Below are 25,745 nucleotides of genomic sequence, written 5' to 3'. Positions count from 1 at the left end.
TAGTGACATTGATCAACTCTGCATGACCAGCCGTTTAAATTGGGCAATTCTGCGGATCACGCCTCCTAGTAGAGGCGACTAAACACGTCGGGCTAACCATGCGGAAAAGCTCAATGATTAGAGATCACTTTTGCTCAGAACAAAAAAAAAGGTATGCTACTCAAATTGAATGAAACGTGAAGAGTGAAGCGGAGGAAATATGGTGAGAAAAATGGGTTCCGGATTTGGATGCACACTGTGGTATGCTCCTAAAAAAAGCGCACGAAAGCTGACGTCAGCAAAGCACTATGTTACGCTTCCACGCGCCCAGACTTTCCGACGATACACTTTCAGCCATGTCTGTGTCACTGTAGCTGCTTTTTCTTTCTTTTTTTTCCTGATACGTACATCGTTATTACCCCATTTCCGCCGCCACTAAGGGTTTTTTTCGCATTGTTTTTTGTCGTATATTTAGCTGCCCCCGTCTGCTTTCAGGGCGGCCGTTACCAGTGCTACAAGGTGCGAAGCCTTCGTACTCTGTTGTATTCATGAGCGTGATCGCAATAGGTGACCGGCAAAATAAGGAATCACAGGGAATCGCGGGATATGATGGCTTCCGGTTCTACGCATTACGCTGGTATGCAGCAGCGCGCACGCACTTTTGTTCCGCTCCGTTGAAAAATGCACATCTCCATGAATTGTCAGAGCTTTCGAAATTAGTTTGCTGTTTCTGCTAACCGTCACTGCGACAATGATGAGCTACGAAAGCCATGAACAGTAAGAAAACTTTTTATCGCACCAAAATGCTTTGCAATGCTTTTATGCTGCTCGGGGGTACCGACAGTTTGGCTAGCAGATCAGTCGATACAGAAGATAGTTTTAATTGTATGATACGTTACACTAAATAAAAAATCACCATTTTAAAGATCTGAGGGAATGGAGATGACTGTATCAGTGTGCTTAGAGTTCATTTCGGGATCGCTGATTCAGCCGACATTGTCGGTCGATCGGCATAAAGCGCAGCATTTATCGAGCGCGTTTAAATATCTTTCTCTTTTTATACCCTTCAGCGCGCTATAAGATGCATTTTTTAGTCAAAGCCAGATGTTTATTTGAACACTGATCTTGGTCAAGGTGTGCAGCGCGGCTGCAGCTAAACACAACAGTCAGACATAGATGGCGCCGAAGAATCGAACTTCTGCGCTTGTTTCACGCACTTCTTTGTGTGCCGTCCTGGCGCACAGTTTGTGACGTAGATACACGCAAGCGGACCCGTGCAGTGCTCCGTGTACACTTACTCTTGAGTGAATCTTTCGCGTTTTTTTGTCATATAGATGGGGGCAATGCCGGTGCTCATCCCATGTGACAGGCAGATTTCGCCCGCGCGTTCTCATAGTATCTTTTCCAGGCGCGCCATTGTGACAATTTATTTCTCCATGCGTTATTCGCGTCAATTAATGCGTAAGCTTTTTACTGGTGCTGAATATACACGTACTTGTGTTAAAATGGTCTTCGCACACTCTGGCTTGAACTTTCGGTACCCAAAGGCTACCTGTCACTGTGGCTCTCTTCACATCTGCGGCCTACCTCGTTTTTTCTTTCTTCGTTCCATGAGAATCGATACATGCGTTCGCCTTTCACACTCGAGTTGTAGCCGCCAACGGCTGAAAAACCGACCATGGCTTAGCAGGACAAAGATAAAGGGGTGACCGCACGCGCGAATCCTGAATAACCTGAGGCTTACGGCGGAGCGTTTCGCCGTCGTCTACTCTCCTCCAACCGGAAACCGATAGCAGACGGTGCATTCGACAATCCCTCGCTCTTTTATGGGTCACCTATAAGGCTGACCAGCCTGACCAGCGTACACACGTCCGCTGGTCTATGTCTGCTGGAGCCTGCCGGCACACGAAAAGATTAGCGGCAATCCCACGCATGCAATGACGAACGAACGCGCCATATGCGTCGTTCCGCGAACTGCGCTCTGACTGCCTTACGGCAGAGGAACCATGACCGTCCTTTCGGCCATGGTCAACCTGTTGTAGAGATAATGCGCAAAAAAAAGAAACGCTCGGCACTGTAGAAAAATTAGCAACCTTACCAACTGAAGAACTCACCGTCGCCACACTTTTCACTCTGCGATTCTCCAACGCACGCGTTTTATCGCGGTTTGCAGCGGCTTTTCAGCTCGAGATCTCGTGTCCATTGTTTCATTTCTGCCGTTAATGTGTACCCCAACTTTCTTTATGTTGTTATTTAAAGGCACTCATGATATGTTTACAGTCATTGAGTTTTACCTTACCCGTTAGAGTTCATCTTCTAACACGAAAGTGTGTTATCCCTGGGTGAACCGAGATTTCAGAAATGTATTCCCGTCACAGAAATGACGTCGGGAAATACGCATGGTGAGAAGACCACGAAAACACATTCGGTTAATAATGTTCGAGACCTTGACCCCTGGGTCCACGACAACATATGCCGGGCATGCTACCCATAACTCCACGGTCACTTTCTACATTGGCTATTGTTGCAAGTAAACGGAGATCTATAGAGGATGCTTTCAATGAGGGCTACGTCACACCGTTCGATAAAAGCGAAGTAAATTAAGATGGTTTGAAAACCACATTTTTGAAATTGATTCCAAAGGATCAGTTTGCAGAAAAGGCAGCTTAGAGCTTTTTATTTCTGAAGCGGAAGTGGTAAAAGGAATCACTGCCCTCCATTTGACGATATGCCCAGGAACTCACGGGTACGCGCCGCCTTTTATAAGAAGTTCAAACACGAAATAGCACTGATTCTAGCATCGATTTTTCAAGAAAGCTTTAGGCGTAAAGGTTCTGCCACACTCTTTTTTTGCTATCGGATGCTGTATAAATTCCGAAAAGTGAAGACGCAGTTAAATTAAGCGAAGTGAAATTGTACAGGCCAGTCAGTTTCTCGAATATCGACTACAAGCTTTTGATGAAAGTGTAAGCAAGGAGACGGCAGCAGTTAGCACTAGCATTGCAGGTGACCACCAATGATGTGGAATTTCAGGGCGCACTATATTCACGAACATTCACGAGACACGAAGTGCACTGGAGTGATGTGATGCCCCAAGCGAACACATCGCAATTATCCAAATAAATATAGAAAAAAAACATTTCACCGAGTACCGCATGAGTTTTTCTTTTGTTAGAGTATATTAATGTTGGTAACGTAGTTCAGGATAGAGTTCCAATAGCATCAACAAATGTTTTGAGAAACGAATAATGCTAAACGTTCAGTGCGACAAGGCAGTCCTTTCTCTTTTCTTCTATTTTTTTAATTTACACGTAGCCATTTTGCCGAAACGTCATTAAAAGCAGTTACATTAAAGGGTACAAACTACAAGAAGCTGAAGTGCGGGTCCTGGAATACGCAGGTGACATTGCTGTGTTTTGTAACAGAGATTATGATAATATTTTTGAAACTGCGAAAACTGTAAACTTTTATTTCAATGTGAGTGGCAATCTGGTAAACTGGAGCAAGTGCGTGGGTTACTAGCACGGCTGAGCGACGAGAAAAATCGAAACAACCTAAATGTTTCTATGAATCAATTTTGGCCCGAGTGACCTTTTGTAACATAATTTTATTCAGTAAGCTGCGGTACGTCCTTCAAGCGTTGAATTGTTTACAGAGAATGTACAGAAGCTTCACCGAGTTGTTGCTGTCTTATTGTGGGGTTCTTCTCGGGAGCAAACAAGTAGAACTAACATTTGTACTTTCGCCAGTTAGTTAATAACTTCATGTTTGTTTCCGAAATAATCGACACACATTCCTACGTACTGTTATATAGCTTAGGCATGAGAAACTGCTGCCAGCTTTTCTGGTGGCATGAAAGGAAGCATCAGAGGTTACCTGGAAGAAATAGTTGGTTCATGTCTTTTCGTAAAAAACGCGTTTTTGATTGCAATATCTGAGTACATCTTTCCGTAAAACGTACAAAAGTCTAGTAGAAACAGTTCTTCCTGTTCCTCTTCATAGAACATTATACCGTGTAGGCCCAGGCCATAATGTCTTAAGACGTGTAAAAACTGGAGGTGACACGTGGAGCGAACTCCTTGTTCTTTAAGTTACACACCGGAACCTTCACTGTGAAAACATGGTTGCGAAAAAAAGGCTTTATCGTTCCTTTTGGGTAATGATTGTTTTTCTCTGCAATAAGCCGGAGGCAATTGAATATGTTTTACTTGACCACTGGGTTGCAGTCTTTTTTGGGTGGGGATGTTCTCCAAAGGATTTCGAAGACGATCTGCCTTTTGGTGCATTCAGCATCAGATTTGTCCGAGTTACAATTAGAGAAGGAATACGTTTCAACCTAGTTATGTTACTGGGCCTGCACAGTATATGACAATCTAGAATGGTGGTGCGCCATGCTTATGTTAATTCACGTCCGGTTAGCAATAGTTCTTTCATTCTATTTGTTCATTCGTGGAACCACAAAATTTCACCTCTTACTTTCATTAAGTTTTTCTTATCTAAGCGTTGACAATTCGTTGTTGCTAATACCTACAGCTCACTCTATTTTCCTGTTACTCCAGGTGGGCCCCAGGGATCTGTTTGGGGCCCCTTGGTATTTCTTATTTATTTTAAGAATTTACCCGCTGATGTATTTCTATTCATCTTTCGGAAGACGACTGCCTTGTTCAGCGGAAAATTGCATCTAACTAGAGCTCTAGTACCTTGCAAACTGACAATAATAATATTCATATCTGATGCCCAACTTCGACCATAGACGTCAACAAATATAAAGTTTAACGCATCTCACAAACGAGAGCACCTCCTGATAACTACACCCTAAATTACGCTTCCCTTTGTTACGTAACTTCGTATTAATACTCGGGGATTCACAAAACATAAGACTTGTGCCGGAAGCTTCCCAATAACTACGTTATAAACAATATCAACCATACGCTGGAATGCTATACGATGTCAGTTAGTCGCGCCCCTCAAGCTGTAAAACTCACACTGTATAAAACGCTAGTTCGTCCAAATCTCGAATGTGCATGCTTCATTTCGAGCCCCTTTTAACTAGACTTAACTCCTTTGGAATAGTACAGAACAACGCAGCACGCTTCATATTATATAACTACCATCAGACCAGCAGCTTCCCTTCACTTAAACACTTCTTTTCGTTGTAGTCACTTGAATTCCGTCACAGAGCTTCTCGGCTCATACTTTTTCGCAAGATATTCCATCATTCAATTTCGAAAGATCAACTCCTCACAAGTTCATTCTTACAACTCCAATTGAACGTTCAAGCACATATTTAAAAACTAAAGACATGGAAAGAATTTTCGTGGTTCACAGCAGATATTGTGAGCTCTATTTCTATTGGATACTGGCTATAGAAACTTAGCAGACGGGCACCGAAATTTCAGGATTAAAAATTGAATACACCATTGCGAAGAATACAGTTCTCACTCTTTTAAGGTCAGCTAAAAAGCGGTATTTTTTGGAATCATTCAATCGAGCATACAAAAATTCGGCAAAGACATAGGCTTTGATAGATAATCTGCAAGGCGAGAACGTTACGCCCTTCAATCTACTCAAATCGTTTTCCGAGAAACCGGGGATAGTGGTTGTATAGTTCAACCACTTCTTCAAGCGTTTTTCCAAAAGTGCGCATGCGCATTAACGCACGTGCATGCTTAAAAAATCTGTTCCTGCATCGGCTTATTTGCCCACGCTATCTGAGGCAGATCTCAGGAGAATAGTCTTCAGTTTTTGTCCAAATAGACAACCAGCAATTGATGGAGTAGCTGTGGTCAAGCTTCGACGAAACTTTGAAGCATTAGCAGAAGTACTTTTCTTCACGTTGAGCGGATTTTTAACCAGTGCATCGATTCTCAAGATTATAAAAATGGCAATAGTTAAAAATTATATAGAAAATTAAAGACCGATTTCGATCTTGCCCGTACTCTCCCAGATACTATAAAATTTTTTGCTTCGATGCATGACGTCCTTCTTACAAAAATTCTTGCCACTAACACCACCCCGGCAATTATGTTTCGTTGCTAATACCAGTACTCTAACATTATTAGAAGAGTTTCGTGATGAAATATATTAGGCTTTAGACAAGAACTTCTTGTGTTGTGTTCTATTTTTAGACTTGGTAAAAGCGTTTGAAACAGTTAATTTTGGTACAAGAACTATTTCGTTCGGGATTTAGGGGGGTTTTTATGATGTACTCTATAAATACTTACAAGACAGGTCACAAGTCATTATGGTATGTTGGGAAGTAATTAGCAATAAAAATAGATGACTCATGTTATGCCACAATGGTCGGTGTTGTCACGATTGTTATTTGTTTTATTTATAAATAACTTCCCCTGAGGAATTTGCAAAGCAAATGTGTAACAGTATGCAGATGATACGGTGCTATTAAAACGTCACATACGTTATGAAAGGGTGATAATTTCTCTTTCGTGTGAAATTCACAATGCAGTGTCATGGTTTGGAGAAAATTGCTTAAATGTACACGACAAGAAAACCAAACTGATCTGCTTTCGAAGCCCACTAAAACCACAAAACGTGTACCAATTTGTACCAATCTTTATTCACACCAAGCATTGACACGCATGCGAATGTTCGGCAGAGGAAAATGTTGAAACAATGAGATACCTAGGCACAATTTTTCATAGTGGTATGTCTTGACAACATCACAAGGCATTTATTTGTTCCAAAGTGAGAGGTGTTGCATGTCTGCTTTTCAATATAAAAAGCTTGGTACCTCTACTAGTGACACGAATGATTGTTCATTCGCTAGTACATCGTGTAGTGAAATACGGTAATAAGTTTTCCCATTCTGTTCAGAACTCTGAAAAACGCGTAATTGATAGTTTGCTTCAAAATATTTTAAAAAGTCTTGCTTACGGGGGTAAGGTAAATGCCAGTACTATTTTTCGGGATTTGGGCTTTTGTGTAATACAGGATTCATTTACTAAAACAGTTGTGCTGAGATACAATTGGTGTGATGACTTTAAAGTGCCATATGTAACGCATTGACCCAAGAGAAAAAAAAAACGTTTTGTAGTACCCCGGCTTTCTACCAGATATGGAAAGCGTGTAAAAGTGTATATATTACAAACTTTCAATGAACTACATGAGCAGTATTTTTTCAGCGAGTTCAAAAAAGCTAATAAAAAAATTACTCGCTCAGCTGTAAAATCACATGGTTTACTTTTATGTCCCGTATGCTCTGGGTCCCTCCTTTGTTCTTCTTTTTTATTTACTGCCTGTAAAAAATTAACGGTGTCAATCATTAGTCTGCTCGTTAGCAAAGACGCAACAATAGTGTTTGTTACTTTGTATCCACATCGCTGTAACCGGCTCTGCTGGGCCTAATCGCACAAGTCCTTGGGGCTTAGACAGACTCGTTTCTTTGTAATTCTTCTGGATGAATAATAATAATAATAATAATAATAATAATAATAATAATAATAATAATAATAATAATAATAATATTATTATTATTATTATTATTATTAGTATTATTATTATTATTATTATTATTATTATTATTATTATTATTATTATTATTATTATTATTATTATTATTATTATTATTATTATTATTATTATTATTATTATTATTATTATTATTATTATTATTATTATTGAAACACTATACGGAGAGAGAGAGAGAATTTATTGACCAAAATGTAGAGAGGAGGTCGGCCCACAATGTAAAAATGTGGTTCCGACACACGTGTTCGTTCCGCTTTTGTCAATGCATCACACATGTTTTTTTTTTCCATACGTGTCCACTTTTATTTTTTTTTCTTTTCGTTATTTTTTTCGAACAAGAATGGTGAGGCTTACAAAATAGCTGACATGACTTTCTGCGGAAAGGCCATACTCTGGCGATACACGCGCCCATTGTCCCGAAACTGACAACTGACCTGACAGGATGTTCTCTGCTCTCGACAGCGCAGCTCTGGCCGACTTGCTCGCCCTGCGGCATCTTTCGACGCCGACAAAATCTCTAGCTAAGTGGTGCCCTGTCCTCGGACCTCTGCGAGCGCGTCCATCTTTCCTCATTTTACCATATGGTGTAGTAGCGCCAATTCACGGGGACGAAGAGGACAAGAAAACACGACACTCGCTACACTCGCAACTAATTTTTATTTCAGAAGCAGCACTACATATATAACCCATAACCCTAGCGACACAGACATGAACTACGAACACTGAATCATGCCAACAGAAGCTTTTGCGCAGACTCAAGCGATAGTACACGGCAGCTAACCTTAGACACTTTTAGATGAAATAACTAAAACAGCCCTGGGTAACATCAAATCAAAAAAACCCAAAAATTTGCGGGAATTTAGTTGCGAGTGTAGCGAGTGTCATGTTTTCTTGTCCTCTTCGTCCCCGTGAATTTGCGCTACTACACTATATGGTAAAATGATGTCTCACCAACTAGCCGAGCTCTTAACCCTACTGAACTCCATCTTTCCTATTTTCTCCTTCCGTATCTGGCTGTCCCTGCACCACTCTCTCCTCCTGCTGCTCTCTGCATCTCTATACCTTTAATTCTTCCCTATCCTTTTAATCGCTTCTTACCCCAATCTCTCGTGAGCTGCTGTTGAGGTGTCCTCTATAAGAGACAGTTACAGGGTTCACATTTATCTTCTTTTCAGTTGAGAATCACCTCCCCCACCCTCCCAATCAACCTGTTCTGATCTGTCTATCACTTCCTTTTTTTTCTCCTAGGGATAGTCGTCGTGCAGGCGTTGAAGTTGCATACGGCACGCACAATCCTTGATTTTTCAAGTTGTTTACTAAAGCCATCATTTACTTTTGTGGACGTGCTTGATTGAACATGACACTACGTAATTGTAGGTTTGTCATACCGATTTCATCGAGTGTAGTGAGGCAAAGCGCTGCGAAGGATTCCTTGTGCAAGCCACACGAGGTTGTGCACTACCTCCTACCCGCAGGGACGCTGTTGTAGGAAGTGCCAGTCTGACCACTGCACTCCGTACGGCAGAATTCTTCAAATGTGGGTGCTTGCGGACATGAGGAGCCGAAAGGAGAAGTGAAACTACCAAGGAAATTCTCCCGGCAACATCGTCGACAAGTGGCAAGAGTCAGCCACTTGTTTTATCACCACAACTAGCCACCAGCAGCCCCCTGCTTCGAAATAGACACGTCAATCGCACGCAACAGATAAGCCCACGCGTTGAGAGCTCTTATCTTTCACCGTGCGTTTGTTACCTTATCCAATCTCTTTTACGCATAATTATTGGTCCTGCGTCTCTCATAATTATATGCTGGTTTTGGGACGTTAAGCCCCACGTATCATCATCATTATCATAATCATTGGTCACCTTTTCTTGTTTATTCTGCTATTATGGTGGGCTCACATTTTTATTCGCTCTCATTTTTTCATTTTTTTACTGATCGAATGATCACACGAGTTAAATTTTCGTGCACGATTGGCGAAATCGCTTATGTTCGTTAGCATAATACTTCGACCTTAGAAGTACATGCATGTTCATGCCCCGGTTATATATAGAAAGCACTTTTTCTCCCCTGGCTATCATGCCATAGTTTGGACTACTGAGGTGTGACAACTCATCCACTTTATACCTGGCCAAACGCTTTGTTGAAATGCTGTTTTATAAGCAGTGTTATTTCTAAAGTTAAGCTTTAAATTTTTAATGCATGTGTAGCGAGTTCATTTGTCTAAACGTAATTCAACTGTAATATCCTAATTTATAATTAATAATGCACTTTTTCGGAAAGTTTCATACATCAGTTTACAGTAATATCGACAGTGTCTGCCTTTTATTCTTAACTTACTTCTTCATATTATTCTGTAAATTATGAGTGCGTTCAAAATATGCTCATCTTATGTTCCTTTGCGTTTTCAGGAGGTGAATTGTGTGACTAATAATGGACGTTATTATTTTCAAGAAACTATAGTGTCAAGCTTTTTTAATAGAAATCTTGAGTGCAACCTTTTCTCTTTTTTTTTCTCTGCTCCTGCATTTTCAAGATTGCGTTGACTTCTACTAGAAACTCGTTCACATATTTTGCTGAAAGGCATGTGTAAGTAGGCAGTGTTTATAACTGTCGTGAGAACTTTTTGATTACGATGCTTGACTGTTAATCGGAAAAAAATGGACGAGGTGTTGACTCGGTGGAGAAGAAATGCTGAAGTCGCGCCAAACGGGCTATGTTATACAGAAACCTCATGCGGCGTCCTGATTCACTGCTGGGCGCTAAATCACATGAACGTACCAACAAACTGTTTACAGAGCGTCTACGAGCATGCTTCAATAGAGCGCTTAAAAGCAACTGCCAACAGACTGTATTAAAACACAGGTTACTAGAAAATTAACAGACTGCTCACGTACAGTCTTTCTATTGAGGGAATGTTACAGGGCGTCTGATGAACATTGCTAATAGGGCGTTATTGCGTGTTCAACAGACATCCTATTACAGTCTTTCTTATGAGAGAATGTTATTATAGCATCTATGGAACATTGTGGATAAGGCGTTACTACATGGTCACCAGACAGTGTATTAACACGAATATGTTCAACGTTGCTGGCCAATTGCAGCCAGAGCGTTGACAGATTGTCGGTAAAGGAGTCTAAAGACAGTTGGTAGTGAGCGTTGGTAGGTTCTACACAGTAAAAAATTTTGCACCCAAAAGGGTGTAAAAAGGGTGCTTTTACGAGAAAGCACCCTTTGCAACACCCTTTAACACCCATAAAATGTCGATTGAAAAAAAAGCACCCTTTTGTTTGGGTGCTTGCCTCGATAGCACCCTAAAATAGGCTCTAAGGGTGCTTTTGTGCCTGAGAAGGGTGTAGGTGCCGATTCATCGGATGGAATATGCAGCATAAGAAGAACACATAAATATAATATTTGGAATTTTACGTCTCAAAAACCTCCATATGATTATGAGGGTCGTCGTAGTGGAAAGCTGCAGATTTTCACCATTTGGTGTTCTTTAATGAGCGCTCATATCGCACAGTGCAAAGGCTTCCACATTTTCGCCTCCGCCTTAATTCGACTACCATGGCCGGCATCGAACCCGCGACCTTCGGATTGGTGGCTGAGCAGCGCAGCTACTGCACGAATATGTGAACCTTGCGTTAAATGACGGCCTAATTGACTTAGAATGTGTGAAGGTGCTCTCCGAATACAGCAGAATGTCAGCAGAAGCAAATCGCGTTTCATCTATAATGGCAATTAACTGCAATCCATGTTACGAAAGCTTTCCTTAGCGTTGGTTATAAGCTACATGTTTGCTGTGGATTATATACAGGAACATAATGTTCGCCCGAGTATGGGTGTGTGTGCGTGAGCCTGCGCATGTGTTCGCGTGTAAGCGCGATTGTGTGTACACCCGTGCATGTGTGCGTGCGCGTGTATGTGCGAGTCCGTGCTTGTGTTGGCGTGCCTGTGCACATGTGTACGCCCATGCATGCGTGCGTTTACAGTCGCGTGTGTGTGTTGCCGTATGTGTGTATACGTGTATGTGTGTGCGCCTGTGAATAAGTATGCGTGTGTATCAGCCCGTGCGCCCTCAAATTTCGTGTGTGTGTGCGGGGGGGGGGCACTGCTTCTTAGTGTTTAAGGTCCCACACCTGTTCAGACTGGGAGTCTATATGGGAGGTGGCTTAAGAAATGGCGGTGGTCAACGCACTGTACACGGACTATTCAGTACATGGAAAACAGCTGCACACATTCGTACCAAATCATTGCTTACGAACTTGCTGTGGTAGCTGATTAGGTCCGCTGAGGCGCTTCTACGCTCGAAAACGTGGGTTATGACCAATTCACACGGAAAGCTGTCACTGCACTTATGCACAACCATCGTTTATATTAACAACGTTTAACAAGAACGTGCCCTGCCTTTTCTACAGGTGCTTAGCTAGCTCATTGGGCAACCATATGGAATTATGTGCTGATCATGTGGTCAGCAAAAAGTTTGTTATAACAACCTCGGCACGTTTCGTGGTGCGTGACAAGCCTTGTAATAAACATCCGCGACTGTGGATTAATTTGTTCCAGCTTCGACTACGCATTCAGTGTTTGCGGCACCATACGCGGAATAGCCAGACACAGACAATGCGAAAAGAAATTCCTCTGGAAAAAGGTGTGGCGATGCTCTCCCGCTAATGCCACCGAGGACGAAATAATTATTGTTTCTGGCCATTCCATGGTGCACTTTGTTTTCCGCAAGTTTTGCTTCACTATTTTTCGCCCACTGCAATCGCATTCCGTCGAAATACTCAAAGAACCCGAGGCTGGTAAATAATCTGCGTCGCTGTGCGACTGGCTGGGAGGAGAGTTGCCGTTTACAAGGAGTCATTCCGCGCCGAACGGCCGTCCGCCGTATGCGCCATAGCGTTTGCCTTTCGGCGCCGCCTTGGCGGGTTTCCCGCTCCTCCCCCCCCAGCTCACCCCGGCCAGCGTTGCTCCCACAACGGCGGCGTAGATAAGCGAAGAGTTGCGTCACCGAACACCTGCGTGGACAGCTGCGGCGCCGCCACGCCGCCGCCAGTGCCTCCTCCTTCTCTCTCTCTCAACGTTGCTCCCTCTGTCTCATCGTCTTTCAAATGCGTTGCGTTGGTCTGGGGTCTTGGTCGCAGTGTGTGTTCTAGCGAACAGGCGCATATTCAATGGTGGTCACGCATGACACCGTGTTCGAAGTGACGCTCAGATTAAGGAATATTCATGGAGTGGCGGACACGGACAACGTGGGCCTGTTAACGGTGAGTGTACTGTTTTCGTATGTAGTAATCATACGGCGCTAGCTGGGCGCCTGCAGCAGCTCTGCCGAAGTAGGCTGCCAGCCATTTACAACAGCATGCGTTCGCGGGCCTGTTGCAGATGCCCGATTAAACGTGTGACTTAACGAGTTCACACTGCTATGCGCGATGTTGTGTAAGTGCTTGCATCACTCATACAGTGAGTGATGTGATCACTTAACAAGGGCGGGGTTAGTTGCTGATCGCACATTGTCTCTACACTGCACAAAGTGATTGATATTGTTTTATGATGTGCTTTGGGCTACATCGTAATAACATTTCTATTAATACTCAAATGTGCAACGTGCTTCTGTAGGTGTAAGCGTAAAAAAAGAAAGAAAAAGCAAAAATTATGTACAGAGGCGCACTGTACGAAATGGCTTTTTTTTTTTTGGCTTAAAGACGGTATAGTTGGAGGGGCTGATATGCCGCGATGCTCCCAGCACGTGCACCTCGGTCTTTTAAGCTATTTAGGACAAGTGCCACCAGCAACAGGGAAAGATCTAGCAGACTTCCAAAGGCGCGTTGTTGTGGCCATCGCCGTGCGTTGTTTTCCCTCGTTTCTGTTTGCTGTTTTCGTGCTTCGCTTTCATCTGCGATAATGTTCGGCGTTATAACAGAATCGAGAGAGTATACGTGACTGTTGGAGCTATGTGCGGTTGCTCTTGCATAAGCCATGGCTGCTGCAACGTAGTCGGCGTCCGCGCGCAATGCCGCGTTCGAGCGCTCTTACTTGCGTGATTGTGTTTAACTGAGTATTTAGGCACGGGTTACGTTTGTAAATCCCGTAGTCAATAATCGCTAATAGCGTGCCCCTGATTGCCATCAGAGGATGGGCTTGGTTGTCGAAATATGCCAGACGCTTTTTCTGAAAGCAAGCTTTGAATTTTTTCTTAAAAGAAGTACTTTAATACGTGCAAGGCAGTGCCTATTGCAGGCCCGCAACTCTTTAAAAACTGGACGAGCTATCACATCTTTTATCAAATTACAATGAATTAAGATGATTGAATTATAGATGACGAATTTCTGTGCTAGATTAGGTGCACAAAACACATGTTCGCAGCCCTACGTCTAGAAAGCAGGCAAATAGGAAGCACAGCGTCAAATTTGGATTAGATTCTATTGACGGAGCGTCTTGTGAGGGTAGAAAGAACGAGAAAATTGTTCATTTTTGATGCCCTTATAGAGGCAGTCAGAATTGCACTGATTGGTGACTTGTAATAATTCCTCAGATTGTTAGAGGCGTGATTAAAGTGAGTAAATCTTTTACTTTTTTTTTGCAGACCTCTTCGCTAGTGCCACGCCCAAGATCATTTGTTCTCATGTAAAAGAGAAAGCAGAGATGTCTTCACTGTTTGTACATGAAGAGGTGAGTTTCTTGTGCATTTTGATTAATGTTACATGTTCTGAGCGTTGTACTTTAGGAATTGTTTTTCACACTGGCTCACTACCCTATAAGGAATTTGATTCTTAGGTGAGTTCAGGCTTTCGTAAGTGCCATTTTCGAGCTGTAGTCTTACACTTAACCTCATTTCGGGAATTTGCTGTATGCTGGAAAACTCTTATCTTTATCATACGAAATTATTAGAATGTATGGGTTGTATGCTTCGAGTTCAGTGTAATGTCAATTACACGCCATTTCGAAGGATACACACTACACATTCTTTATATATGGTGCTGCCAGAACAGCACGAACATCCTTTTAAGAGAAGTCATATTTGCTCTTATTACAGGATGAGAGGGTGCCGCTGACGTCCTGCGTAGTCTACCCCCCGGCCCCAGTCTAGAGCAAGCCTACTTCCTGAACCTCCACATGGATAACCGAAAAATCTTCCGTGTCAGTAATGACGAAGAAGGAGTGACAGCACTGATGAGTTGATTTTTTTTTATTTTCAACATTGTCTACGGCCGCAAGGCCTTTAACAACCACCGTGATTGAGCGGATTTTTCTCGGCGTGAGTTTGGAGTTTATCAAAGAAGTTGTTCAGGCAGTACGACGCTGAAAATTTTAGTGTCACAATGCCTGAACAACTTTTTCTAGTGTGGTCATGGTAGATGAACAAACATTGTTATTTGTGTAAGTTATTTTGCTTAAATATAGCTGGATCATTCCATGCCAAACGTCCCAGCCACTTTGGCGACCATCTGAATTGTATTTGAAAAAAAAAGTGCTGACTTACTGCGTTGAAAACAGTGAACTGCTAGAATATTTCAGCGAGAAAAAAAGTTTTGTTCATGTGGCTGGCTTTTAACTTCCTGGCATAATGCCGTCTGTGTGCTGTTTGTGGAAAATTTCGTTTTAAAACTACCGCTTATTTTTTCTAAAGCAAATTCGGTCTACCTGTTGAGTAAATGTGCTTCTGTAAGGTATTTGAAGCTCAATAGTAATAGCGCAATTTTTTAGCCACATTCGCTTCCAAGAATAAAGCCAAAATGTGTTATGTTTGCATTTTTTATTGCAATATTGCACTTTGTATGAATATCTGAGCAGTGAATATTTACTCCACAGAAGGTATATTTTGAGGAAAAAATATCTTTAGACCTCTCAAGCTGCTGAAATATACGAGAAAATATCACGAATTTCACAAAATTGTGATTTTTGTCCGTATTGAGATGCAATTTGCTCCATGTTGTGATACAATGAAAACTCATCATTATACCTAAATTGTAAGAAAATGAAATTCTTTCTGTAATAAAAATCTTATCGCAAAAAGGACAGGAAAGAGCGCTATCAACTGAATTTTATTGAAGGTGCTACGAGCGTTTTTATACTGAGCGCAAGACCAGGGCTCATCTGCAACAACACATGTGTGACCATGACAAAATAATTTTAACCGAGAAAAGAATACTCTTTTTCGGAAAAGATAAGTGAAGGTGTACTGATGCATTGATCCTTGGCCTTCCTGATAAAGAGTTCTAAAATCTCTCATTTTTCTGCTTGCTTTTTTTTTCAAAAACCGTGTTTTATGAAACCTAGGACTACACTTACATTCTTTACGGTGTCCGGCCATGAGACTACTATAGCTCTTCTTAACATTTAAAGCTTGCTGTCTTGCTTGATCATTGAAGCATTGCCCAGTTTGTCCTGTTTACTTTTCCACATGTTAGCGGTATCTTATACACATTAGATTGGCATTCAGTAAACCTATTCTAGTGACGAATGGTGCAAGATTGACTATTCCTGTTGCTGTAAGTACATGCACTTTTGAAAGCTTGCAAGGGGTGGAAAACAACAATGTCATATCTGCTGGCTCTTTTCCTAAAATTGTGAGACACCTTATGTACGTAGTACCATGTGACATGCAAAGGTGATTGGTCATTCTCTTTTTCTTTTGGTCCTGCTTCCTTTAACTTTACTTTCTGCAGGAGGGTTTCACAAACAAGTGTGATGATGCTGTTGGGGTATTGGCTGGTGCTATCAGCCCAGGAGTGCTAAGAATGTTCTGCCTTTTGATAGTGGGCATTCAAAATTAGTAGAAAGAGGAATTGATACCACATGTACTCAGGCCACCCTTCAGAAGTCATGTTAGCACAAGGGTGAGGTCAGGTTTAAAAACCAGATTAAAAGACTAAAAGATGCTGGGTATCCCAACAGAATCATCACACCCGTTTGCAACACCCCTGCAGAAAGTAAAGTTAGACAGGACCAACAAAAAACAATGACCAAAACCTTTGCATGTTATACGACATCATGTGTCTCACAATTAAAAAAATAGCCAACAGATATGATATTAGCGTGTTGTTTTCCACCCTTTGCAAGCTTTCAAAAGTGTGTGTACTAAACAGCAACAGGAATAGTCAATCTTGCCCCATTCGTCACGAGAATAGGTTTACTTAATGCCAATTTAATGTTTGTAGAAGTATTTTTTATCAGGTAAACCAATGATCAGTGCATCACTACACGTTCACTTATCCTTTCCGAGAGGGAGTATTATTTTCACAGTTAAAGATTATTTTGTAGTGCTCACACGTGTCGTCGCGCATGAACACGGTTCTTGTACTCCGTATAAAAGTGCTCGTAGCACATTCATTAAATTCAGTTGACAGTCGGTGCTCTTTCCTGTCCTTTCTGTCTCTTCCGAAAGTTGTCGCGCTGTGACTAGCACACAACCACGATGAACCAACTCTCCCAAATTAAGCTCTTGTTACGTAACACGTAGACCGAGTTTCGTATAAAAAGAAGGAGCGGTGCTTTTAAAATAAAATTTTTCACATACAACACCTAGACGGCATTCCAGGAAGTTCAGAAGGCAGCCACGTGACCAAATATTTTTCCTCTCCTAAATATTCCAGAAGTTCACTATTTTCAATGCAGCACGAGTTTTTCGAATACATTTGAGATGGTTGCCAAAATGGCTGGGACATTTGGCATAAAGTGACCCAGCTATGTCATTAGCCATAATTATGCATTACCTATTTTGTTTTTTGTGTGTTTTGACTCAGTTTTGTGTTCGTTTTTAGCTTATTGTGTTTCTGATCATTGTATTGGTTTCTTAAGTATTCGGTAAAGTTATATGTGCAAAAACCTGTATATGTTTGCATGTACATCATTTCTCATAACCAATTGTTATACATTCAGGAATACAAAGCTTAATCCACTGTGATTATATACATTTAAAAACACTATCCATATATATTTTTGTGTGCATCACTTCTTGGGTACGATTGTGTACATGAAGGCGTATATAGTGAAATCATGGTGATTGTATATATTTGAAAGAATCATAAGTATATATATGCTTGTATTTCATTCCTATTAACCGATTGTGTACATGAAGGAGTATTAAACTGGAAACTACTGGGATTGTAGATACTTGAAAGAATTATAGGGATATATTAGCGTATATTTCATTTGTAGTCTCTATGTACTTGAAGCAGTATACTAAACTGAAACCAGTGTAATTGTATGTTGCAAAGAATTGTCAATGAAGTGAAACTGAATAAATATAATAAACATTTGAGGTGTTGCATGTGTAGTGTACGTATACGTGAACGTATATCTGGTGAAAAAGTTGTGTGGCAGAAGAAAACTTTGTTTTATTTGCCTATTAAATAAACGCAATATGCAAGGGCAGCAAGGCTTCATTTTCTGTAACGCGCATTATGCATATACTGTGAAGTATATATAGATCCAGCACAAGTTCATACACGATGGCACGCGTTAATATTTTTGCCCAGACGCAATGAATGGAGCTCGACAGGTGGCGCACCATTGATAATGAGGACCACTTTCTTCAAGTAGTGTTTAATCAGTGCATGCTGATATCTATTAGTGCAGTCTAAAAGAATACTGGCACCCCTGCCATGGGCACTCAACACCCTTGTGCACCCTTCTCGCACCCTCCTCAGAGGGTGCTAAAAAAGTGATGGACATCGAAGGCACCCTTCCTTAAGGGTGTTTTTTTAACACCCTACAGTTTTTTTACATGTACACCCTATTCTAAGGGTGCATGAAAAAGCACCCTTCTTAGAAGGTGCTGAATTAACACCCTTAGGGTGTCGTCCACGGAACAAGCTCATTTACACCCTTCTGGGTGTAAAAATTTTTACTGTGAGTAACAATCGTTTTTATACACTCAACTTATCGTTGCTGAAAATTTTTTTGTAAGGGTACACTTGGCAAATAAGCATTGCGAATCTCACAAACGTAATCCATACGAAACAGATCCGAAACCTGTACTTTCCACCACTCTCATGGAAGTACAAGCGCCAATGAGAAATTCCGCGCAGACAGTAGCGCCAGATTTCTCTTTCAGTATTATCGTATAAAACTTTATGAATGCAGGAAACGTGCGAAGTCGTAGTCTAAGCAAAGTATATGTAAACAGGCAGCGCAATTTTAATACAAGCCCATTTATCCAGTGGTTGGCGGCTCAATGTCTTTGTCACCATCTACACATAGAGGCGAGTAAAAACAGCAAACAAAAAAATTAAGATGTGACGTCAGATTTGGAAGCGGTGTCAGCGTCGCGCGTTTTTCGGTATGTATGGCGTGAAAGTTATTTTTTATTAGTGTAGATTTTTTAGGCATTTTGGTAATTACGCTACATTGTCACGCCTTCATGGCTCACCAATGGCATGCGCGATGTAAAGGAAGACCAAAAATGAAGATTCACAAAGCAATGTTGTTTTATTTGCCAATTACTGTAGCAGTATACACCAAAAACTTTGTGATTGAGGAATCTGTCATAACTGCTCACGGGCACAACACCACAGTAGTTCGAAAAATCACGTTGTCCAATCATGCAAAACCACTCCAGCGAGACCGCAGCCATCAGGATATCACTTTGGCAACCTTAGAGTACGGTGTTTCTTCGCTTAAGAAGGGAGGAAGCAGATAAAAAAAATTGGCAGCATATCCACGGAGTGAGTTATGGAGAGTGGGGCGAAGCGTTCGTCCGTCCATTCGTTCTTGCTTCCGTCCGTCCATGCGTCCGTCTTTGTGACTGTTTATGCGTCCCTCCGCTCATCCGTGCGTGTGTCTGTTCGTGTGTCCGTCCCTGCGTTCGTCCATGAATCTGCCCCTGCGTCCGTTCATGCGTTCATCCAAGCATCCATATGTGTGTCCGTTCATCCATCTATTCAACACTTCAAGTACCACCATCTCGCATCTTTTCATCATATATTCCCCATATAGAAGCACCGTCATCCAGCGGACATTCCAAGGACTAAACGAGAGGTGGCACACGCACACTTTTTTAGGGCTTGCGCTTCGGGTCTACTTCCTACATTTAACCGCCGCGAGTTCATTCATGGTATATACTAGTTCATTGTATTTATGGCACTGCGGATCAATGCTCGCTAAACATTTCTAAAACCAAGGAGGTTACACCCAGCGAGTATAACGTAGCAACCGTTTCTTGTCAGATAGTGCTCAATGTACATGAGAATGGCTGCTAATGGGAATCGCAGCGTGCGCGTTAACTAAAAGCCGAAGGCCCCTGTCTCTCATTTCCCATTAGAAGCCATTGGCATGTACATTGAGCACTGTTTTCTATTGTTCAACAAAGCACAAAAGTATTCTCTCGCTGGCACCACCTTGAAGGTCAAAATGTTATACTTGTTACATACAACAACGGCTACGAGGGACGAACGGGTGTTGCTATAAGGAGCTTCGCCCCTGAAAGGGAGAAAGCAGGACATGTCGCATTCACCGTCATGGAAAGTGAGGGTACGTCGGTCGTGCGCCAGCGGAGACAGTCGGCCGTCACAGAGACGGCCTGCTACAAATTCTATGAGAGAGTCCATCTTTGAAATGTCCAGCCAGTAAACAATACATAAGCAGATATATAAACTACGGAAGGTACGTACAAGACCGCCGCGCAGAGTGAGCGATGCCTAGCCGACGGGGCAGCGCACCCAACTCTTTGCTGAACTAAACCCTAGCCTCATAGCAGGCTGCCGCACACTACCCCATTAATGGCGCCCGACCAAAATAAGGCTGTCAACCGTTTAGTAGAGTGTCAGATAAACCGCAAACTAATTTTCTAGTTTACTTCAGCATATATTAGTTAGGATTATACGGAAAAAGATGTTTTTAAGTTTTGGTTTTATATATTTAACCTCTGCTCACCTAGTCGCGTTTCAATTGTATGTAGGGCTTTGATGACTCTGGCAGCAGGTTTTTAACTTCTTTTCGTTCCTAGTTTCACGACCAATATGGTTTGACCATGGTATTTATTTCTTGCTAACGCATCAACACTTAGGCTAGCTCACTAACCAATTTTGAGGGAACGCTTTGGAATTGTGCGTCGCGACACGAGAGTTCATGGGCATTGGGAATTGACCTCCCACGTAGCTCTGGTCGCACCCTTCTACTACAAGTAATTAAGCAATAAGCATTCATGGCGTAGGGGTAAATTTGAGGTGGCTCGATAGAATCCGCCTAATATCCGATGTCGTTCATCAATAGTGAAACCTAATTATGAGCTGGTGCTCTGTAACATGCAGTGAATTTGCATTGCACACGTCACATATGTTTCCGGTGGTTTTGTATAGCTGTGGACTCCTATACGGTGACATACCTTAAGCTAAGAACTAATAAGCGTTTGTTATTCTCGGTCGTCTAAACGAGGTCAATTACGAGATAACCCGTCTCCTTTCGAGTGGGCGTCGTAAACAAAAGACTGGGGTCTTGCATGTTGGCCGCTTGAAGCCATTCCCCCGAAGAATTCAGGAATCACTCGCCCGGAGGGCTTCGTCTGAGAGAGGACGACTGTTACTAGGAAGTGTATTAGCAAGTAGAAACCTTGGGAACCTGGAAAACAGAACGATGGCACCTATTCGACGATCACCATGGTCTTTCGTGCCTCTGCTTTCATTAAACTTCGCCTTTAGACCTTTCCTCAGTGCGTAGCATAATGATTGATTCCCCCGATAAAATTAGGAGTTTACAGCATTCAAAGCAGACTTAGCAGCACTGCGAGGACCGCTAACATGTAGGGATAATATGTTGAAATACAACTTTCGCACGCGGGCATTTGTTAGTGTGCATGCACGCGCGTGTTCTTCGACCATGTGGTTGCATCTCAAATACGAGAGTTGAAAACATCCTAATTAACTGACCCACATTCTTATCATTCTTCCCTACGGCTGAGGACAACATGTCAGAAACCCCTCTCCTTCTGTGCGGCGCTGTGCATTTGAAGTTTCGCTTGATTATATTCGGTAACATGACTGCTTTGGCATGAAAGCATAGTCCAACAAGCTGGCTATATTACTTAGCGAAGTTAGGCTCATTTTTTATCCCAGTAAAGCAGTATCTTCTGAGGATATTTTCTTGCAGAATACATTAAAGTTTTATTTTTCACAGTATAATGGGCCAAATCTCGCAGATTAACACTGGTTAGATGCCTAACGTTTTGAACACTTTCGCGTTACAGATGACCATGCTCTCTGTGCTACTGCTCACAAAAAAGTACCCGCATTTTATTGAATGACTTAACATAAATTACCCACAGCTGGAATAATCGTTTGCATCATAGTCGCTTATCAAGGAGCTGGCTTGAAACATAGAGACAAACAAGCACCCGCTAATACATTCCTGTTCATAACAAGCAGTGATTTCGCAAAAGTGTGTGCAATGTACAGAGCACGCACACTGCAATTGAATTCCACCGAGTGATTAGCGATTGTTTGTTATCACAATGGCGATGTTCGTCTGAGCTTTCAATGGCTTCCTGATAACCTGCATAAAATGCCACGTGGTTTGAGACAGCTATGACCATTTCAACTGATAATAAAAAAAAATCACAGACACTACAGCAGCACGTCAATTTGTTGTCGCTGAAGCAATGCTTCCACATATCTCACGGAATTCTGTATTAGACAATTCCTATACACCAATTTATATGAAGGCTATGATCCAGGTTCTAAGGATGTTCAAGCGAAGGAGCAAAGGTCTGTGCTTTTCTTCTGAAGACCCAAGAGACCATGTCTTGCTATATTTGAAATCTTCATTACAGTTCCCGAGGTAACATGTTTGCTGGCCTTATTGCCCACGTTCCACAAAACCTCCTTAAAGCTATCACTTTGCTCGTTAGAAAATTTTAAAGAATGGATTAACCACGTCATGTTCGGCTCTGAAAAGTCCGCTGTAGGTGAGTTTCTTTACGACAGGTTACCAGATTGGAATCGGCTGCTTTCCGGCACCTGGTTCTTACCTCCACTTCACAGCGACTGTTTCATCGCCTGAAAAGAGGACAAAAAGAGCGCCTTAGCACTGCGCGTGTGGCCTCGGATTGTCTAAAAAAGGTCGTCTTTATTGCATACCTGCACTCCGTGTCGCTGCGTTTGAAGAAGGTGGCCAGTCATGATATAAACGTTGTCTTTCGGGCTGTCAAAAAGCTAGGAAAAGTGTGTGCCTGAGTTGACAAGAGAGTGATGCAGAAGGAGCAGGCCACTGTCAGCGCTGAATGTTGCTCTATGAAGCACTCTAAGCGTTCCACTGACCGTGTGAGTGGACTGGTGTACTCTATTTCTTTGCCGTTCGGGGTAGGTACGTTGGGCAGACAAGACGATGCCTCAACGTCCGCCTAAGGGAGAATGTAGCTCTCTGAAAGGTACACCATCTACGCATCTTGCCCTCCATTGCGAGCAGTACGATTGCGCCGCTGAATTTAACAAATCCACTGTGGTTAAGAAGCACACGTGTGAAATCGCTGAAGTGTTTGAAATCATAAAAGCAAGAGACAGGTGCGTAAGCCAGCCTTCAATATCTCACAGATGCTGAGATTTCGTATCTACAGTATACTAGAATACGTGCTTGACAGAGGGTGTTCATGTTTTTCTATGTCTTCATGTTTGCATGCAGATGACACGTTTTTCAATTAAACTTTCAGTTATTAGACAGCGCTTCTTTCATGCACTTTTTGTGTTTTTTAGTGCTGCTGATTATTAGCATCTCATTTCATTTTGTACATTACAAAACAAAGTTTGAAAAGCCCCGCCACGATGGTCTAGTGGCTAAGGTACTCGGCTGCTGACCAGCAGGTCACGGGATCTAATCCCGGCTGTGGCCGCTGCACTTCCGATGGAGGCGAAAATGTTGTAGACCCGTATACTCAGATTTGAGTGCACGTTAAAGAACCCCAGGTGGTAAAAATTTCCGGAGCCCTCCACTACGGCGTCTCTCATAATCAAATGGTGGTTCTGGGACGTTAAACCCCACAAATCAATCGATCAATAAATGAAAAATGTTTGAGAAATGAAAGGCCGAAAACAGCGATGCTCTTGTCCTATCATATCATCAAAACTTTCTGTTTGACGAGTTGGCTTGCATTACAGGCGAAGTTTTAGTGCCCATGTGGTAAAGAAAGAAATACAGTGAAGAGAAGAGCACAGTTCTCAAGGGTGAGCGCTAAACATTGTGGGGTCTCGATGAGGCGAGTGCGCGCCACGCCACGCTCTTGGAGTGAAAGGACAGAGTAGACACGGTTGGTACAAACCAAACACAATACACATTTATTTAGCTAATTTATAACGACAATATTGTCCGCCGAATAATACATCAACTGTATTTAACACACTAGAGCATCGTTACACAATAACACGACAAACACACTAACACACCCAAGGCGGCGTCGCCAACGTTTGACACACCACGTGGACGGCAGACCCACCGCAAGGGACAACCGTTAACGGCAACGACCACGCGCAGAAGAGACTCGCTCAACTCTCGCCCACCCCCACTCTACCAACAGTGGTACCCAACGCTAACAAAACGCGATCTATCGTGCTGCGGTTGTCACCCTCGAACTACGGCTTCTGTGCGAGACAGGTGCGCCACGCGTCACAAACAACTTTACAGGGCTAGTCAGCACTCCTACAACTTTCACTGAGACTATTTGAGGTATGCCAAGGGCAGTTCTCCTGCGCAGTCGTGCTGCCGCTGCGTCTCTAATGAAACATGGAATCGATCAGGCTATATTTGCTATTGAACAAATATACTACAGCGTCGCTGATGCAGTCCATGTGGTTGTACTTGATGTGATAGGCTTTCAGCAATTCTCTTCCCGAGGCATCAGAACTTCTGCTCAGAAATTTAAACTCTCGTAGCCACGGTGCACAAAGTGTGCAGGCTGCACCATGGATCAGTAAAAGCTCATGTTTTTATTCTTAAAGGTCAACCCATGTTCCTGAAGCCCGTCGTTGACAAAACAAACCGTTCGACCAAGGTGCGTTTTTCCACACGATAGTGACATGGCATACACCTAGCCCGCTGCGCGCATTGAGTACAATCTGGCATGTTTCCTGTAGCCTCCATGCTTTTCTTTTTTTATTCAGTATCACGCACGGTAAATAGAAACAATGGTCTCTGTATGAACCATTGCAAAGTAAAGTATGTATTGATAAGGTGGCGGATGGCCTTCTGAGAGTGGGCTTGTCCTGTTCTAAGAATGTTGATAGTATAGTGTTCAACAAATTTGCCTGCCGGTTCCCTTTCCCTGTTTATATATGTACTTTTGAATGGGAGACCACCAACTATATCTTTTCTCTTCGGAAATGCTACGAGTAGAAATTTTCAGGCAGTCCTTTCAAAACAAGGATATCGGGGTGCACTACCGGAGCATTGTTTGTTTCAACCAGATCGAAGGTATCATCGCACCACAGTGCAAGCAAATATAACGCATAATGACGGTCCTCTCAAAACCAACATGTGCCTTGAAAGCACTTGCCGTTCGAGAAGAGCTGCCTTCACCGTGAAAAGTGGGGAACGAGCTTGACACCAACGGAATCAATTCACCAGACATGGCTCGGGGCGGACTGAGGCGGCATTTTTTCGGAAATGATGAATCTGTGTGTCCAGTGAACTAGAAGCGCCTTATTTCCCAACAAACAAGTTAACTGTGAGGGCACCGGTACTGAGATCATATTGAAAATATTTGAAGTTTATAATATCGGCAGAAAGCTAAGGTTAAACCTTGAAGATGCACTTAGTTTTTTTTACACAAAACCGTTTATACATCCCTTCTCCCTCTAATACATTTGTTTATGCTAAAGCAGTAATTTAAATTCAAAGTGTGCTGTCAGCTTTCTCGAAACAATTGTAACATGACGAGCAAAAAAAACTTGTCTGCTTGAAAGACACATTGTGACGCGAATGTGAGAAAGGAAAAGTCTACTTTTTTTTCGAAATCTCAAGAAGTTACATCATAAGCTAGAAAGGAAGGGCCAACAGGAAAGAAAAAATATAAGGCGAAAACGAGTGAAACAGGCTTCGCGAAGACAGAAAAAAACAAGATGTGGCATGCTGTGTTCTTTTTTTATGATCACTATTCCCTTGCCGTGCATTCCCCACTTCATCAACACCATACAGTTCTTATCCCCTACCGGGGCCGCACGTGTCTCGAGGTGATTGCTGGCGAACGTGACGCATTTACACGATGGGCGAGACATACAGCTCAGATACACGTGTTTTTATTCCCGCCAGCCGTGGAAGCTATGTGGGTTCTTTGTCGCAGCAAACAATGA

At 42.5% G+C, this 25,745-nt stretch overlaps 1 long non-coding RNA gene across 1 annotated transcript; it reads left to right on the top strand.

Annotated features, from left to right (window-relative positions):
• Positions 1-12,427: 12,427 nt before the first annotated feature.
• On the top strand, positions 12,428-15,809 carry LOC142814663 (uncharacterized). Its single transcript, XR_012895016.1, has 3 exons — positions 12,428-12,737; positions 14,057-14,142; positions 14,507-15,809. It is a non-coding gene; the product is annotated as an uncharacterized LOC142814663 (long non-coding RNA).
• Positions 15,810-25,745: the final 9,936 nt, after the last annotated feature.

Source organism: Rhipicephalus microplus, chromosome 4, assembly GCF_043290135.1.
Source record: "Rhipicephalus microplus isolate Deutch F79 chromosome 4, USDA_Rmic, whole genome shotgun sequence".
Lineage (NCBI taxonomy): Eukaryota > Metazoa > Arthropoda > Arachnida > Ixodida > Ixodidae > Rhipicephalus > Rhipicephalus microplus.
This window is presented reverse-complemented; position numbering and strand designations above follow the sequence as displayed.